This window comes from Lathyrus oleraceus, chromosome 7, assembly GCF_024323335.1.
Source record: "Lathyrus oleraceus cultivar Zhongwan6 chromosome 7, CAAS_Psat_ZW6_1.0, whole genome shotgun sequence".
Taxonomy (NCBI): domain Eukaryota; kingdom Viridiplantae; phylum Streptophyta; class Magnoliopsida; order Fabales; family Fabaceae; genus Lathyrus; species Lathyrus oleraceus.
Genome location: NC_066585.1, coordinates 212,101,085 through 212,121,080, shown reverse-complemented (window position 1 = coordinate 212,121,080; position 19,996 = coordinate 212,101,085).

Sequence of the window (19,996 nt, the reverse complement as noted above, 5' to 3'; positions counted from 1 at the left end):
ATAACCATGTTCTGATTTCAGTCTGTAGTGTCAAAACAAAGCTTAGCCTCATCCCAAGGTCCATTGATCTCAAACTTGTACTCCTGTAACGAGAATAACATGATGGCAAACACATGTAGTCTTGATGGAAGACGAGAAGCAATAAAAACGGAGGCGACTACAGAAGCATTTACGGATATACAACTGGTTAATGCAATACTCTTCAGAACCCCCGGGGCTTTGACAGTAGATTCTGAATAGTCGTGCAGGAAAAGGTGAAGTATGAGAAGCGATACAGTTACTGCCCAAATGGAATCAGAACTGATGGACCTTGTAAGAGTTTGATAGATAGGAGCCAAAACATATAAACCGGTTATAAAAAATGAGATATTAAGGGCATAAAGAGGACCGTTTTGCTTCCCATGTTGGGTATGTTCAAAGCTGCATTTCCAATGACCGTGTTATGATTGAATAACCGCAACGAACGTTGTTGTTCCATGTAGCAGTGCAGTAGCAGTACTGGTACAAGTACAAACTCTAAAAAAACTCAACCCGTTCCAAGTTTTTGGCCCATTTAATGACAGGAACCAAAGTAATCCTGCAAACCGGACAATGTCTTGCAGATCATAATAATTACCATGAGTTTTTCCGCCTTCTTGGTCAGTTCAGAGTGAATTACCAATTGTCAAAGCTAGTTAACGTGGAAGGTTATAGCAATTGGATACGTTTGGTTGCAGAGTTCACTCTTAAATCTTTGCAGTCATGGTAGTGGGCTAGCAACAGTGTATACTACCTGTTGGGGTTGTGGTCCAAATTGGTGGTTTCTGTTCCATATTTGAAGGGTGATACACCAAGCTTATTTGGTGAAATGTTCCTAAGATTACTGAAAATGTCCTCACATCAAGATTCAATTCTGTGCAGGTTGGATTACCATATGATCTTGAGAATCCCTTAGACAATGCTGAACTTCTCCAGGATCAATTAGATTACCTTCCAGATTTATGCAAATTTCAGTATGAAAGCAGTAGCTTATTTATAATAAACACAACGGAGCCTGTCTTGGGTTGTTCATATTGCTGCAGCAATTCTCAAGACAAAACAATGTAATGGTTGTAGTGTGGAATCTCAGGAAGTGTTAGATGCCGAAATTTCAGCCTGCGTTCTGCAGTATGAGAATTGCCTTGAGGCTTTAGAATGGATTGTCCAATTTTGGAAATTGAATCAGCAATATTTTCTAGCACTGGATTTGAAGACGCGGCTTTGGAAAATGATGAATAAAGAGCCTCGCGCAACGGCTCTGGCAGAGCTAGCAAAGCATCAGCTACAAACGGGTCTGAGACAGGATTAACTCTTAAAGGAGTAGCACTTCCAGTAGAGCCATCAGCATCTGATTTAACATCAGAATTATTGATCTCAAGAACTTCAATTGCCGTCTCATCACATCATGCAAATCTTCATCACCCACAAGATTCACCAAGTCACCATCTTCATCCACATATCTCAGAATAAAATTAGCACTAGAGTTCTCGCACATAAGTGGACTATTTCTGCATCCTCGGGGACAACTTCTTAGAGAAGTATGCAATTGGATGTTTATCTTGGCTTAGCACTGCACCAATACCAGAACCTGAAGCATCAATTTTGAGAATAAATTGTTGATGAAAATCTGGAAGAGCAAGTACTTGAGTTACTGTAATTGCCGCCTTAAGCTGCTTGAAAGCAATGGCTGCTTGGTTATTCCACTAAAAAGCATATTTTTTCAATAATGATGTCAATGGTGCTGCAAAAGAGGCATATGTTGAGTTTGTGGGCGTAAAGGTTCACGGTATTCATTAGGAAGAGTTCGTATGGTTATGAATGACTTTGAGTTGGTGTGTGTGTAGTTTGTTGTTGTAGCAGCTCCAGGCACAATACGGCTATCCCTGCACATGGCCTTGTAAGTGTTCACTCCATCATCAACTTCTCTTTCAATATCATCAAGTATACTATCAGTACTTCCTCTCAAGACAACAGTTGACGCAGAATTGCCACCTTCTTCATTTTTAACAACTGTAACCCTTGCACCACCAATTTCCTCGACTGAAATAGAATCAACATATCCAAGATCATCTGGATTTGGTTGACTAAGCTTCAACAGCAACAACACCAGTTGTACGGCAAAATCGATGCAGTTCAAACTTAGAACTGATTTTCAGAACCATAAGCTTATAACGCTCGCAAAAATGTAAAGCCATCTCTCCTACTGCCCCTCCGCTTACAACCATTTTGGCACCAGAATCAACTACTACCTTGATGAGCTCCTCTACTTTAGCCTCTTCAGTTTTTGAATAATTCTCTAGCTGCTCAGCTGAATGTATGAGAACCGCTCCTTTAGTTTCAGTTGCAGATGTATCAACGCCACCTGCAAACACGGCAACCTTTGCCTTTTCAATTCTCTTTATACTACCAACAACATCATTTCTCAGAACCATTCCCCGAACAACTGTACTGTTATGCCGGCCTCCTCCCAAGAGTTTTGCAACACGAACATTGTCGACATTAAAGTTTACAGGATTTTTTTGGACACACTTGGATGCATGCATCAGCGACAAGGGAGCATATAGTATCGTCTTGACCGAATTGCTGTGATAACGTCAACTTCTGGACGATCTTATCATTACCGACTTTCATGTTGCGAGTTGATAGAGTCAACTCGAGATCTTTTAAATCACAGCCAATCAACTCGGAGACGTGTGACAAACTCTCATTTTCTACCGCTTGAACATGGTTTTCATTATCAATGACAGTAGGTGATATGTTCCCTAGCCATAATACTGCAGCAAGCATAGCAAATACAGCCTTTGGTCTTCTTTACTGATGTATTCGAACTTTTGGGGCTTCCACATGGCGTGCATAATTTCTACAGTAACGGCATGTCCACCAAATGTGTATGGTATGTTAGTTGCTCCAGTGAAATATAGCACTAACTCTTTTTTTGACCACTATATGTCACATTTTCTGCCTGTCCATGAACATTAGCTGCTATAGTAAGATACCAAGCAGTGTAAGTGATCATTCCAAGTCCAAGAAAAGACCAAATACGGTAATTATGAGACGATGGAACGAACACAGTTGTCGCACAACATACTCCAAATATGTAAGTCCAAGTTCTTATGTCCAAGTTGTCATTTGTGTAGTAGATGTTGTCTTTGGACAGCTTGAAAGGGCATTCGGAATTCATCAGTTGAATATATGTTGTTTTTGATATCAGGAAGGGAAGGATCAACAGGATATTCTTTCTTCTAAGTACGCCTATTCCAACAATGTCAGGACTTTCGTTTCTTAAAAGCTCGGCCATACCCATCCTATTTCCATTCTGCAATTCATTCCACCCATCCCAATTGCCATTTGACAAGACAGCATTTCTAGACTGCTGGAGAGACAGTTGAGGAAATGTTGACAGATTACTGACATGTGATTGATCTATCCGTGAAGAAACTCCATAAGGATCACCAAGCTGAGAAAATGTGTTTCCAATTTCCGAAAATCTATGGTTATGTTGTGGTGAGAGAGATCTTTGCATCAATAACTGATGTCTGGCTTCGTTCTCAAGGTAATTTAATTGTGGGGTGTAATTGGATTGCATGTCTAGTGTTGGGCTGTTTAGCGCACCTTGAAGCCTCCACTTACCAACTGCCAAAATAGTTGGATCCATAAACTCAATGTCTCCTGCACCACCAAAATTTCCAGTTGATGGTGTCTGATATGAATTTCTCCACAAGAAAAGGGTCAGGCAATGAATTCCCAGGAATTGAGTCAAAAGTCTGCCCCATTCTTTCATGAGAAGAAAACCCAGGAGGTGGTGGCCTGCTTGGAACTAAAAATCCTGGGGGCGCTGAAATTTGTGGTTTTTTGAGTTAGCAGAAAGCTTATTGGAAGAAGCAACAAACTGACCACTGCTTATATTTTCAGATTCCTCAATGTTATTGGCCGGAAAGCCATATGCAATACCCACCTTGTCCAAAGACACGTCTGTTGTTTCCACCAAAAGATAGAAGTACATCTCCCCCATCATTCGAACTTACAACCGAACTCAAACCCTCACTAGCAACAGAAACGCGCCCTTGAACAGATGTTACTGCTGACCAAGCCAGTGTAGACATGTTCAGTACAACCGTCTCCGAAGATGAGCAAGTATCGCTCCACATGTACAACAGCAGCATGATCAGACTTTGGGGAAGGAGGCACTCCAACGGCATCAATTTCGTCCCAAGTCATAGTTTCCGAGTCCAGAATATGCAGGTCATTCAAGAGAGCCCTTTTTGCATCTTAGAAACTTCATGTATTCATGTGATGAGATGTTTTTTGATTATAAATTATTCATATGCCATGTACATGGATGATTATGATTGAATGAATGAACGAAGTAATCGAACTATGAATGAGTATGTGGAAATTCTTGAATAAGAAAAAGTTTCCAATGTAATGAAGAAAAATGAATGAAAATTTTGAATATGAAATGTAGAATCTTGAATGTGAAATGGAGAATATCAATGTGAATGAAGAAGTATGTATGGAATTTCTTTGAATGAGAAAATGAATATGCATGATGACCCAAAATAAAATATTTTGCACTTTGACACATGATTTACTCGAAAGGGGGATGAAACTGGTAATATGACAAATGACAGATGAATAATCACCTCGATGAAATTGGAACGAAAGATGAAACATGAGGTTCACTTGATTCTAACAAATGAAAAAGTTTTCAAATCTCGCATGGCTAAGGAGATTAATCATCTTATACCAAAAAATCAAGAAACAAAGCCCAAAACACAAACATGGACTGGTCGTGGTAGCGAGTCCAACAACAAACGTTTTTTTTGGGTAGTATCATGACCAGATGGAATGGTCATGAAGAAAGAATGCAAACGAGTGATTGATGGGGAAAAAATTTTCAGGACCAAAATCGGGGTATGACATCTACCATTCGCCCCCACTGATCAATATTTCCTTCTTTAATAATCTTCCTTGCATCTTTCAATGAGGACATGGGTGCCCCAACTCTCTTTTCAGCAGCAATAGATAAGGCTTGGAACGGAGTTCCAACCTCATCCTCAACTTCAACATAAGAGAAATATGACAGGTGGCTAACCAACAGTGCCTTCTCCCCTCCAACAATGACTAACTTCCCATTCTTGACAAACTTGAGCTTCTAATGCAATGTGGAGGTAATAGCTCCTGCCTCGTGGATCCATGGCCTTCCCAACAGACAACTGTAGGCCGGGTGGATATCCATTACTTGAAAAGCAATCTGGAAGTCACTCGGAACTATTTTAACCAGAAGGTCCACTTCACCAATCACCGTCTTGCGTGAACCGTCAAAAGCTTTGACGATTACACCACTATATCTCATAGGCGCTCCTTGGTATGACAGTTTTAACAACGTTGACTTCGGCAGCATATTCAAAGAAGATCTGGTATCAACTAGCACATTGGACAAAGCGTCATATTTGCAGTTCATGGAGATATGCAAAGCCAAGTTATGATTCCTACCCTCCTCAGGGAGTTCCTCATCACAAAAACTGAGATTATTACAGGAAGTGATGTTGGCCACAATGTGATCAAACTGATCCATCGTAACATCATGTTCCACGAAAGCTTGCTCCAGAACTCTTTGCAGTGCTTCTATGTGCGCTTCAGAATTCAAAAGCAGAGATAGTACTGAAATCTTTGAGGGGGTTTGGAGCAGCTGCTCCACCATATTGAACTCACTTTTCTTTATCAACCGAAGTACCTCATCATCATCGTTAGTCTTCAAATTGCTGGATTCACCAGACTGATGCTTTGGAGCACTAACTGGATCTACTGCAGTCACTTCTACTTTCTTACCAACTGAACAATCTTCTATATTCTTTGGGAACACCGACCCAAACACTCGACCGCTACGGGTCACCTTAGTAACATCAGCAATGCTTACGACAAAACTGGTTGTAGGTAATGGAACCTCTTGACCATCTTTCAACATAGTTGCATTGTACTGATAAGGAACAACTTTATCGGATGCGTACGGGACTGGACCCGCCAACCGTATAACCAACGACAATACCGATCTCTTGCTGATACTGTTACTATTGCTGCTATCAAACTGAATCACCACTCTCTCTGATGTCTTGAATACTGGCACTATTACATTGACATCATCATCTATGTGACGGGATTAAACAATCTGAATCAAGCCTTCATCCATCAACCGCTGGATGTCCCTCTTCACAATCATACAACCTCTAGAATTGACACTACAGATAGCACAACCCTCATGGTCATGCTCACATTCACTTACCAAATAAATATCCTTGTGCGTCGTCACCAAGGACCTTCTAATGAAGCGTACATCGAATACCTTGAACTCCCTTGGACAACCGTCCACCATATTAACAGATGAATTTCCATGGGCAGGCAATGGGTTAGCTTTAATGTTTGGCGCACGGTCCTTAAAGGACACCATTCCACTTTTTACCAGCTTTTGAACATCATACTTGAGGGGGTAACAATTCTCAATGTCGTGTCCGGGGGCTCCTTGATGAAAAGCACAATAGAGTTTCGGTTTGTACCACCATGGAAGTGGTTTGGGGATTTGCGGAGGATTTCTTGGTTGTAGCAGGTTCTTGAGAATCAGTGATGGATATAGTTCTGCGTATGTCATAGGAATTTGGTCAAAAGAGACCTTCTTCCTCTCAAAATTTTGTTGTTGATGAATGTTGGTATTGTTGTTGTTGTAGGTGTTTGTACGTTGTTGTTGACGTTGTTGTTGAATTGGTGCTGATTGGTTTGCTGAAATCACAGGAAATATGGAAGATACTTGATGATGATGTTGACGGGGTGGTTGACTTCTTCTAATTTGAGGCCTCCTTTGCCTCCCACTGGTCACTACATTAGCTTCATTATCCTTCTTCTTACCAAAATTGATGTTGTATCTCTTGCTGGACAACACCTCCTCCCTAGACAACCGTCCTTCTCGAACACCTTCTTCTAGCCTCATCCCCATGTTTACCATTTCGGTAAAATCACTGGGGGCACTGTCAATCATCCGCTCATAATAAAACGAGCTCAGGGTCTTCAGAAAAATCTTAGTCATCTCCTTTTCTTCCAAAGGAGGGTTGATCTGAGCGGCTAGCTCTCTCCATCTCTGAGCATACTCTTTAAATGTCTCCTTGTCCTTCTGAGACAATAATCTCAACTGATCTCTATCGGGAGCCATATCAATGTTGTATTTGTACTGCCTTACAAATGCTTCACCCAAATCGTTGAAAGTGCGGATGCTCTTACTATCCAACCCCATGTACCATCTCAATGCAGCACCTGTCAGACTGTCTTGAAAGTAATGGATCAACAACTGATCATTATCTGTTTGAGTAGACATCTTTATAGCATACATCACAAGATGACTGAGTGGACATGTATTCCCTTTGTACTTTTCAAAGTCAGACACTTTGAACTTCACTGGAATCTTCACATTCGGCACTAAACACAATTCAACAACACTCTTCCCAAATAGGTCCTTACCTCTCAGCGTTTTCAACTCCTTACACAACTCAAGAAATTGATCTTTCATCTCATCCATTTTCTCATACACATCCGGGCCCTCAGACGGCTCGGAATGATAGATGGTGTCTTCCACACGAGGCAAGGTATGCACAACAGGCGATGGTACTGACATGACCGGGCTAGATGCCGGCATAAAAGCAAATATGGGCGCAAAGCCTTTGGGAACAAAGTTTGGCGGCATTCCCCACGGGAATCCGGCAGGCATGTGAGGTGCGAAATGGGCAGCAGTTGCAGGAAAAGTAGAGGTAGCCACCTCTGAAATAACAGTCCTCTGAGGAGGAGGAGTTGCAGGCGTTGGAGAAGACTGGCTCTGCGCAGCTAAAACTGACTCCATCATGGCAGTCAGGCGGGCGATCTCCTCTTTCAAGTCTCTATTCTCTTGCTCAAGATGTTCCATGATTCTGGAGTGATTGGGCGAGTATTGTATCGATGAGTCAGCTTGGCTTCAATCACAGAAGAAACACCAATGAGACATCTGGCGAAAGAGAATCCTGCTTATGCAAATGATGCATGAATTGTAATGCTTGATTGTTTTTATTTTCAAGGAACTTATTATATTATTTGCAAATTTATATATATATTTAACAATAATTGCAACAACTTGATATGACCATAAAATCTCTTTTATTTATATAATTGGAAGGATTACACTGAGTACAATTTCAGAAATCAAATGAAAAATACAAGAGAAAAGAAGACTAGTCATCCTAAGGATCCCTAACAACAACGTCAGAAGATGTGGCGGTAGGCGCATACTTCCTTCGAATGCGTCGGATCTCGGTCTCAAAAGAAGCCTTCATCTGAGTCTTCTCGAGGACAAGCCGATCAACAATCTTCTTCCAAGCAACGGAAGGCTGAGGCATGCTAGAGGAAGATGAAACCTCCGACTCTCTCTGTCTCTTTGTCACTCGGTCTTCAAGTAGCTCAATAAGTGCATCCTTGTCCTTAGACTCAAGCTGCAACTCCTCATGTTTTTTTCTCAAAGCATGGAAACGCTCTTCCCACATATCCTTCTCTTGTTTCATCTTGGCGAGTGCATCTTCCAACTCCTCTACATCTTGGTTAGGGAGAGTTAATGGCTCAACCACAACCATAGACATAGGTCTCTCACAAGGATAAGTCATCTTCAATTCCAAAGCTCTCTTCTTCACCCAAAGAGTGTAAGCTTCCAAAGCTACACAATTGCATGGACCAAGCTCGGATCTTCCTTTCCTATGCACATTATGTCAAGCATGGACAATCTTCTGCTTCAAATGTTGGGGATCTTTACCCTCTTGATAGAAAAGACCTTCTAACAAAGTGTTATTAGGTTTGTCTCTCAAGGGGAACCAAAGTTGACGTCGAGCCAAAGTAGGGTTATAGTTGATTCCTCCTTGTGTACCAATGAGAGGCACATTAGAGAATTCACCACAATAATCAATAATCTCCAAGCTACTCAATGAAGAATCATACCAAACTATATCATCATTAGTGAGAGACATAATTCTCTAAGACCACCGTAGACATTGTTTGTTCTCCACAAAAGCAGACGTCTGAGACAAGTGCGAAATAAACCATTTGTACAGAAGAGGCACACAACAGACGATAGTTCCACCACCTTTAGAATTCCTTAGATGCAAAGAGAATACATATCACCTAACATAGTAGGCACAGGATTCCCAATCAAGAAAATTCTAATGGCATTAACATCAACAAAACTGTCAATGTTAGGGAACAAAGCTAATCCATAAATGAGCAACACGAAGATAGCTTCAAAAGCATCCACACTACCGGGAAGAGAAAATGCAGTAGCTTCCTTGATGAGGAAATCAGATGGCAACCCAAACAACCCTCCTTTCTTCACCCAATGAGCCTCTATCTCAGACTTCTTCAAGTGAAGAGCTTCAACAATAAGATGAGATCTGGGAATCTCTTCCAATCCACTAAATGGCACTTTGTTGGAAACAGGTATCCCCAAGAGATGGGCACACTCCTCCAACGTAGGCACTAGCTGATAATCGGGAAAAGTGAAGCAACAGTAGAGAGGATTATAAAACTGCACTAACACACTCAAGAGTCCTTCAACCACATCAGCAGACAAGATAGACAGAAACTTCCCATGGCGTTGTTTGAAGTCCAAGGGATCTAACACAAAAGATGCTAGCTTCCTTAACTCTTTCAAGTCGGGACATCTGAAACTGTACTTCTTAATGTTCCTTCGTCCACAATCCATGGTCTGAAAATATTTGCAAATAACACCTCAGTTCCTTGAAATTTTCGTGTGATGAATGTTATGATGCGCATGAATGCAACAATTACAAATAAGGGATCACACACAAGGCAAACAAACAAAGGTCAAGGGATGAATCAAGTCATTGTCAATATCAATCATCCATTTTGGTGGATTATGGTTTTCACCTTATCAACACCCAAGTTCCATTGATATTTACAAGACTTGATTGGATCAACCAAGAATCAAGGGTTTGTTGTAAGTCACGAGCATGGATTCTGGGTAAGAACCACCCCATGGGAGTGAACTAAGGATAAAACCTGTAGATCATGTTCTAAAAAGTTCCCAGAGTCTTAATTCCATCTATCGGATATTACAGGTTAGGATGACTGACTCATCAACCCATAATATTATCAAGAGAAACTCGTCTGAGTGTAGTATCGTGTAACAACTGTTATCAAGTCTACACTTGAATAGTCTCTGCACTACGTCCTAAATACGCCAATAGGGGTTAAATGTTCTACGGTCCTCAGCTTCTCGGACCCCAAATCATAGATAGTAATTCCTAACCACAAATACTTGTGTGACATTTCCAAATCCAAAAGGGTCTCTGTAACACCCTTCTAAATACCCCAAAATTAATTAAAATAATAAACATAAAATCAGAGTACTAGTGCACCAAGGGTGTCACACAAACATTCCACACCATAGCCAATATAACAGTCATGCTCTTTTATTTAATTTAAATATAAAGTATTTGCACAATTACGCAGCGGATAGAGATCAACTCAATCATGCCAAAACATGTAACATCACATGTAATTTAGTTCAACAACAACAACAATAATAATCAAAGTGTTCCCGCCCGATGTTACATCTATCAGAGCATGACCCATAAGAACTACTCTAGACTCCAAGCATTAGCTTCTACTCGACTCATTTCTCGTTACCTGAAAAATAGGTTGTAAGGGTGAGTTCCTCAATCAATATAATAAGCATTATAGAACAACATGTGATGCTAAGTAAATAACACATCAATTCACCCTAACCAGACTACGCATTCAGCAACGGCAATATCCGTCCCACCATCATATTCAACAATAATATATATCATATGTATAATCCTCAAACCATATTCAACACCAACAACACAACACAACGATTTACTCACTAATTCCTCACAATGGGAATTAGCTACAGCCCCACAGGCTATGCCATGCATTCACTATGTAATGAGACTCCATGAAATGCGGTACCGACTCTTCTTGAACATACAGTTCAAGCTCACCGATCCCTCCGGATACGGCTACTAAGCTCACTAGTCCCACTCATTGAGATCTAATGACTCACTCACTAATTCCTCACCATGGGAATTAGCTACAGCCCCGAAGGCTAGACTATGCAAGCTAATCATCTAGCATGCAAACATCAACAACAATTATCACAACAATTCACTCACTAATTCCTCACAATGGGAATTAGCTACAGCCCCGAAGGCTATGCTATGCACGCTAATCATCTAGCAATGCAGCATCAACAACAATTCACAACGGACCTAAGCTCACACATATAAGCCATACAGCAGTCCATTCACAACACAGACATAATATATACATTCACCTCACTATGCATGCCATCATACATCATCAACACATCATTATTATGCAAATCAATTAAACACAGTATTAGCATTCTCCACTAATACTTATACTGCTCACAACAGCGGGGTATAATCCCTATCACATCACGTACCAACATAGGCCAGCTCTCAATTAAGTACACAACATTAAAATATCCATTTTTCCACTCTGCAACGTACTATATCAATTTTTTTCCACAGCTCAAAGCTCACAGGTCGGCGCAAAGACTCTGCTCAACTGGAGGGAGTCAGCGCAAAAGCCCTATGCGTCGACGCATACAGTCGACGCTTAGCTTACTGGTCGGCGCAAAACTACCATGCGTCGACGCATGCAGTCAGCGCATGCCTCACGGGTCAGCGCACGCCGACCCTATGGTCGACCGCTCGCGCGCAGACTCAGATTTTCTGAGTTATTTCCAGGTTTCCGTCAGCTTACGTTTATCCGGTTTTCCGGCCGTTTCCTCAACTACAACCATCTCTGAACAGAACAATTCGTCCGGTAAATTGGTAGTACCGATTCAAGTTTTTGGTTGGGGTTCTTGCCCTAGTCTAACATTCAAGACTCACACAACTACCGATTCAATTTACAGATTTTACACAGTTTAACCAACATCAATTTCAGCATATACAGTTCCAATTAGGGCTAACTTAACGGCTTATCACTACCCACGACATATTATCCCATAATACCCATTAATCGACGATAAACCCCCCTTACCTGAGTTAATCCGGCGACTCTGTAAGCTTCAAGCTCTTCCTTCTTCAACCTTCGTTCTCTGGCTTTTTGCCCTTTTCCCTTTTCACGTGAAAAGTTTCTTTTCCAAAAAAATGAAATCTTTTTACTGATTCCAACTTATATATTTTTTTCCAAAATAATAATAATAATAATAAATCCAAAATTCCAATTATTTAATTAAATTAATAAATTAAATATTAATTTAAATTAAATAAGTGTCTTATTTGTCTTGGGGTGTTACAACTCTCCCCCACTAAAAGAGTTTTCGTCCTCGAAAACATACCTCAAGCGAACAACTCTGGGTAAGACTCCTTCATCTTACTTTCCAGTTCCCAAGTCACGTTGCCACCTGCTGGTCCTCCCCAAGCTACTTTCACCAAAGCGATCTCTTTACCCCGCAACTGCTTCAACTCTCGATCCTCGATCCTCATAGGTGATGTTTCAACAGTCAGGTTATCTCTCACCTGTACATCATCTATTTGGACAACATGCGACGGATCATGAATGTACCTCCTCAACTGAGACACATGAAAAACCTCATGCAAATTCGCAAGCGACGGCGGTAAAGCGATACGATAGGCTACCTCTCCTATCCTCTCCAAAATCTGATAAGGACCAATGAATCGAGGTGTCAACTTCTTCGACTTCAAGGCTCGACCAACACCAGTTATCGGAGTAACACGAAGAAACACATGATCTCCCTCTTGGAACTCAAGTGACTTCCTCCTCTTGTCATGATAGCTCTTCTGACGACTCTGAGCAATTCTCATCTTCTCCTGAATCATCTTAATCTTTTCCGTAGTCTGTTGAACAATCTCCGGTCCAACCACAGCACTCTCACCGGACTCATACCAACATAAAGGTGTCCGACATCTCCTACCATACAAAGCTTCAAACGGTGCCATACCAATGCTCGAATGAAAACTATTGTTGTAGGTAAACTCAATCAAAGGCAAATAACAATCCCAAGCACCTCCTTTTTCCAAAACACAAGCTCTCAAAAGATCCTCTAGTGACTGAATAGTCCTCTCAGTCTGACCATCAGTCTGCGGATGATATGCAGAACTCAGTCTCAACTTAGTTCCTAAAGCCCTCTGCAAACCTTCCCAAAACTTCGATGTAAACCTAGGATCTCTGTCCGAAACAATACTCGACGGAATACCATGCAAGCTTACAATCTTCTCAATATACAACTCGGCTAATCTCTCTAACGGATAATCCATCCTGATCGGAATGAAATGAGCCGACTTCGTCAATCTATCAACAATCACCCAAATAGCCTCAAGATTCTTACTTGTCCTCGGCAAACCAGAAACAAAATCCATACTAATACTGTCCCACTTCCATTCTGGAATAGACAACGGTTGCATTAGCCCAGACGGCTTCTGATGCTCAATCTTCGACTTCTGACAAGTCAAACAGGAATACACAAAACTTGCAATTTCTCTTTTCATTCTCGGCCACCAAAATAACCTTTTCAAATCATGATACATCTTCGTAGCTCCAGGATGAATACTCAAGCCACTACGATGTCCTTCCTCAAGAATACTCTTCTTAAGTTCTGTAACATCCGGAATACACACCCGGTTACCAAATCTCAAAACACCATTCTCATCAACTCTGAATTCACCACCTTGACCTTGATTCACTAAAGTCAACTTATCAACCAAAAGCATATCGGATTTCTGACCCTCTCTGATCTCATCCAGAATACCACTCGTTAACTTCAACATTCCCAATTTAACACTATTGTGAGTACTTTCACACACCAAACTCAAGTCTCTAAATTGCTCGATCAAATCCAATTCCTTAACCATTAACATAGACATATGTAATGATTTCCGACTCAAGGCATCAGCCACTACATTTGCTTTACCCGGATGGTAATTCAAACCAAAGTCATAATCCTTCAGAAATTCTAACCATCTTCTCTGTCTCATATTCAGCTCTTTCTGATCGAACAAATACTTTAAACTCTTATGGTCACTGAAAACTTCAAACCTTGACCCATACAAATAATGCCTCCACAACTTCAGAACAAATACCACAGCTGCCAACTCTAAATCATGTGTCGGATAGTTCCTCTCATGAACCCTTAGCTGTCTCGAAGCATAAGCTATAACCTGCTTATTCTGCATCAACACACCACCTAAACCCAACAATGAAGCGTCACAATAAACCTCAAATAATTCCGACGAACTCGGTAATATCAGAATAGGAGCAGTAGTCAACCTCCTCTTTAACTCTTGGAAACCTTCTTCACATTTTGAGTCCCAAACGAACGCTTGCCCCTTTCTGGTCAACATCGTCAACGGTAACGCCAACTTAGAAAATCCCTCAATGAACTTCCTATAATAACCGGCCAAACCAAGGAAACTTCGAATCTCAGCCACAGACTTAGGAGCTTCCCACTTAGATACCGCTTCTATCTTAGAAGGATCAACAGCAACACCACCTCTTGAAATCACATGACCAAGAAAACTAACTTCTTCTAACCAAAATTCACACTTAGAGAGTTTAGCAAATAGCTTCTTTTCCCGCAGAACTCCTAAAACCACCCTCAAATGCTCAGCATGCTCTTCTTCAGATTTCGAATACACCAAAATGTCATCAATAAATACCACAACGAACTGATCTAGATACGGATGGAAAATTCTATTCATGTACTCCATGAATACTCCAGGCGCATTAGTCACACCAAAAGGCATTACAGAATACTCATAATGTCCATACCTCGTTCTGAAAGCAGTCTTCTGAATATCCTCAGTTTTCACACGTATCTGATGATACCCAGATCTCAAATCTATCTTGCTGAACACACTCGCACCAACCAACTGATCCATCAAATCATCAATCCTCGGCAAAGGATACCGATTCTTGATCGTCACTTTATTCAGTTGCCTGTAGTCCACACACAACCTCATAGTACCTTCCTTCTTCTTAACCAATAACACTGGTGCACCCCACGGTGACACACTCGGACGAATAAATTTCTTGTCCAACAGATCTTCCAACTGACTCTTCAATTCAGCTAACTCAACAGCAGACATACGATACGGAGCCATCGATATCGGTCTAGTACCAGGTACCAAATCAATCGAGAACTCAACTTCACGTTCTGGTGGTAATTCATTCACTTCTTCCGGAAACACATCAGGAAAATCACACACCACTGCTAGACCACCAATCACCAGTTTATCTTTAGCCTCTAAAGTTGCCAACAGCATAAACAACTCTGCCCCATCTGCCACTTCCTCATTCACCTGCCTGGCTCTTAGAAACAAACTCTTTCCCTCCTCAACCTCAGGAAATATCACAGTCTTATCAAAACAATTGATAGAAACTCGGTTAAACACCAACCAGTTCATACCCAGAATAACATCGATCTGCACTAGTGGAAGACACACAAGGTCTATCCCAAAGTCTCTACCAAAAATACTCAAAGGACAACTCAAACAAACAGAAGTAGTAGTCACTGATCCCTTTGCAGGAGTATCAATCACCATACTTCCACGCATCTCAGATATCTCTAACTTAAGCTTCACAGCGCAATCCACAGATATAAAAGAATGAGTAGCACCTGTGTCAATAATAGCTACAAGAGGAAAGCCATTAATATAACACGTACCTCGGATCAAACGATCATCTGCAAAAGTCTCAGAACCCGATAAAGCAAAGACCTTGCCTCCTGGCTGATTCTCTTTCTTCGGCTTAGGACACTGTGGACTAATATGACCCAACTCTCCACAGTTGAAACAAGTCACAGTCTTCAACCTACACTCTGCAGCCAAATGACCACCTTTTCCACACTTGAAACACTTCATCTCAGCACTGGTACACTCATGAACACGATGTCCAGCCCGACCACATCTGTAACACTTAACAGGAGCACTAGAGTCTCCCCCACTAGGCCTCTTCATCCCACTCTGCTTCTGAAAACCTTTGCCAGCTGCATACGGTTTTCCACGATCCATCTGATTCTTACCCTTCCTATCAACCCTCTGCTGATAGCTCTCTGCTCTAGCCTTGGAATCCTGTTCAAAAATTCTGCAACAGTCAACCAAGTCAGAAAACACCCTGATCCGCTGATATCCAATAGCCTGTTTGATCTCGGGACGCAACCCGTTCTCAAACTTCACACATTTCGAAAATTCTCCAGCAGCCTCATTATAGGGAGTATAATACTTTGACAGCTCTGTGAACTTAGCAGCATACTCAGTAACAGTCCGGTTACCCTGCTTCAATTCCAAGAACTCTATCTCTTTCTTTCCTCTGACATCCTCGGGAAAATACTTCCTCATAAATCTCTCTCTGAACACAGCCCAAGTAATCTCAGCATTCCCAGCAGATTCCAACTCAGTGCGGGTAGCAACCCACCAATCATCAGCTTCCTCTGACAACATATGCGTACCGAACCTGACCTTCTGGTTATCAGCACACTCAGTTACTCTGAAGATCCTCTCTATCTCCTTCAACCACTTCTGAGCGCCATCTGGATCGTATGCTCCCTTGAACATTGGAGGATTGTTCTTCTGGAACTCACTCAGTTGACGAGCAGCTCCCATTCCCATAACATTCTGATTTCCTCCAAGTACTCCAGCTAGCATACCCAGAGCCTCAGCAATTGCAGCATCATCTCTACCTCTTCCAGCCATCTCTATTCTGAAACCCAACAAGCGAAACAATAAGTACTGATAGGGTTACACAACACCTATCCCGTACAGGGGAATTAGAATAGTTACGACTCGACACGACCGACTATGCTCTGATACCACTAATGTAACACCCTTCTAAATACCCCAAAATTAATTAAAATAATAAACATAAAATCAGAGTACTAGTGCACCAAGGGTGTCACACAAACATTCCACACCATAGCCAATATAACAGTCATGCTCTTTTATTTAATTTAAATATAAAGTATTTGCACAATTACGCAGCGGATAGAGATCAACTCAATCATGCCAAAACATGTAACATCACATGTAATTTAGTTCAACAACAACAACAATAATAATCAAAGTGTTCCCGCCCGATGTTACATCTATCAGAGCATGACCCATAAGAACTACTCTAGACTCCAAGCATTAGCTTCTACTCGACTCATTTCTCGTTACCTGAAAAATAGGTTGTAAGGGTGAGTTCCTCAATCAATATAATAAGCATTATAGAACAACATGTGATGCTAAGTAAATAACACATCAATTCACCCTAACCAGACTACGCATTCAGCAACGGCAATATCCGTCCCACCATCATATTCAACAATAATATATATCATATGTATAATCCTCAAACCATATTCAACACCAACAACACAACACAACGATTTACTCACTAATTCCTCACAATGGGAATTAGCTACAGCCCCACAGGCTATGCCATGCATTCACTATGTAATGAGACTCCATGAAATGCGGTACCGACTCTTCTTGAACATACAGTTCAAGCTCACCGATCCCTCCGGATACGGCTACTAAGCTCACTAGTCCCACTCATTGAGATCTAATGACTCACTCACTAATTCCTCACCATGGGAATTAGCTACAGCCCCGAAGGCTAGACTATGCAAGCTAATCATCTAGCATGCAAACATCAACAACAATTATCACAACAATTCACTCACTAATTCCTCACAATGGGAATTAGCTACAGCCCCGAAGGCTATGCTATGCACGCTAATCATCTAGCAATGCAGCATCAACAACAATTCACAACGGACCTAAGCTCACACATATAAGCCATACAGCAGTCCATTCACAACACAGACATAATATATACATTCACCTCACTATGCATGCCATCATACATCATCAACACATCATTATTATGCAAATCAATTAAACACAGTATTAGCATTCTCCACTAATACTTATACTGCTCACAACAGCGGGGTATAATCCCTATCACATCACGTACCAACATAGGCCAGCTCTCAATTAAGTACACAACATTAAAATATCCATTTTTCCACTCTGCAACGTACTATATCAATTTTTTTCCACAGCTCAAAGCTCACAGGTCGGCGCAAAGACTCTGCTCAACTGGAGGGAGTCAGCGCAAAAGCCCTATGCGTCGACGCATACAGTCGACGCTTAGCTTACTGGTCGGCGCAAAACTACCATGCGTCGACGCATGCAGTCAGCGCATGCCTCACGGGTCAGCGCACGCCGACCCTATGGTCGACCGCTCGCGCGCAGACTCAGATTTTCTGAGTTATTTCCAGGTTTCCGTCAGCTTACGTTTATCCGGTTTTCCGGCCGTTTCCTCAACTACAACCATCTCTGAACAGAACAATTCGTCCGGTAAATTGGTAGTACCGATTCAAGTTTTTGGTTGGGGTTCTTGCCCTAGTCTAACATTCAAGACTCACACAACTACCGATTCAATTTACAGATTTTACACAGTTTAACCAACATCAATTTCAGCATATACAGTTCCAATTAGGGCTAACTTAACGGCTTATCACTACCCACGACATATTATCCCATAATACCCATTAATCGACGATAAACCCCCCTTACCTGAGTTAATCCGGCGACTCTGTAAGCTTCAAGCTCTTCCTTCTTCAACCTTCGTTCTCTGGCTTTTTGCCCTTTTCCCTTTTCACGTGAAAAGTTTCTTTTCCAAAAAAATGAAATCTTTTTACTGATTCCAACTTATATATTTTTTTCCAAAATAATAATAATAATAATAAATCCAAAATTCCAATTATTTAATTAAATTAATAAATTAAATATTAATTTAAATTAAATAAGTGTCTTATTTGTCTTGGGGTGTTACAGTCTCCACTGAGTAGATGGATCTCAAGCCAACTTGTTAAGGACTACTCAACACAAGTCGAACATGACTATACCATCCTCCTATCTTAATTGCACTCAATTTTGGGTTAGAACTTATCTCACCACTCAGAGATCACCAAGCATAACAAGAAGATTATATCATACAAACAAATATATACATACATAAAATATACAATTATTTACACACACAAAAATAGGCTAAACCCACTGGAGAGTATTCCCCAACAGAGTCGCCACTTAATTTCTGTAGCGGTAAATTCATGATCATCAAGCTATGGGTAAGCTAGACATCAAATAACAAGAGTCGCCACCGCGCTTTTAATGTTTCCAAGGGAAAAGGGAAAAGTACGAACAAAACCCATAAATAAGAAGTTTTCAAATCAAAACTAATAAAATGCCAGAGATTACAGGTAAGGGGGTTGGTTACACAGAGGGAATGTGTTAGCACCCAAAGTGTCCTAGGTACTCCTATAGAGCCCTTTCTTGTGTGCATATATGTTTTTGTACAAAATGATGTTTGCAATAAATATAGTGTGGGGATAAGAAGAGAATTCATTAATTATATTTTTGTGTTTGACAAGACCTTCAGACTTATGCCTACGTACCAACATAAAAATGAGGGATCAAAACCTCGTAGTTCGTGGTATCAATTTCAAAGTGGATGTATTGCTTTTAACAAAAGTTTAAGTTTGAAAGGCACAAAGGCCTAAAATGGTTTGAATGAGTTAATTCTTTTTGGCTTTTGAAAATTTTAAGTCAAGTATATTCACAATTTTGATTTAAGAAAATGAGTTTGAAAATGTAATGGCATAAGGCCAAAGTTTCTAGTTTGCAAGATGGTCTAAGTTTAGAAAACAAGCACAAGCAAAGAAGTTTTTTTAAAAGGGAGAGAGAAATTTTGAAATTAAAGAAATGGGGAAGAGATGAAGAGACTAATCCTAAGCATAAATTTAAAAGTTGAGAGTTGAAAAGATCTGACCAATGGGCTGTAATCCAATAGACAAGAATGTCATATAGAAACCCAAATTCCCTTGGACATTAGA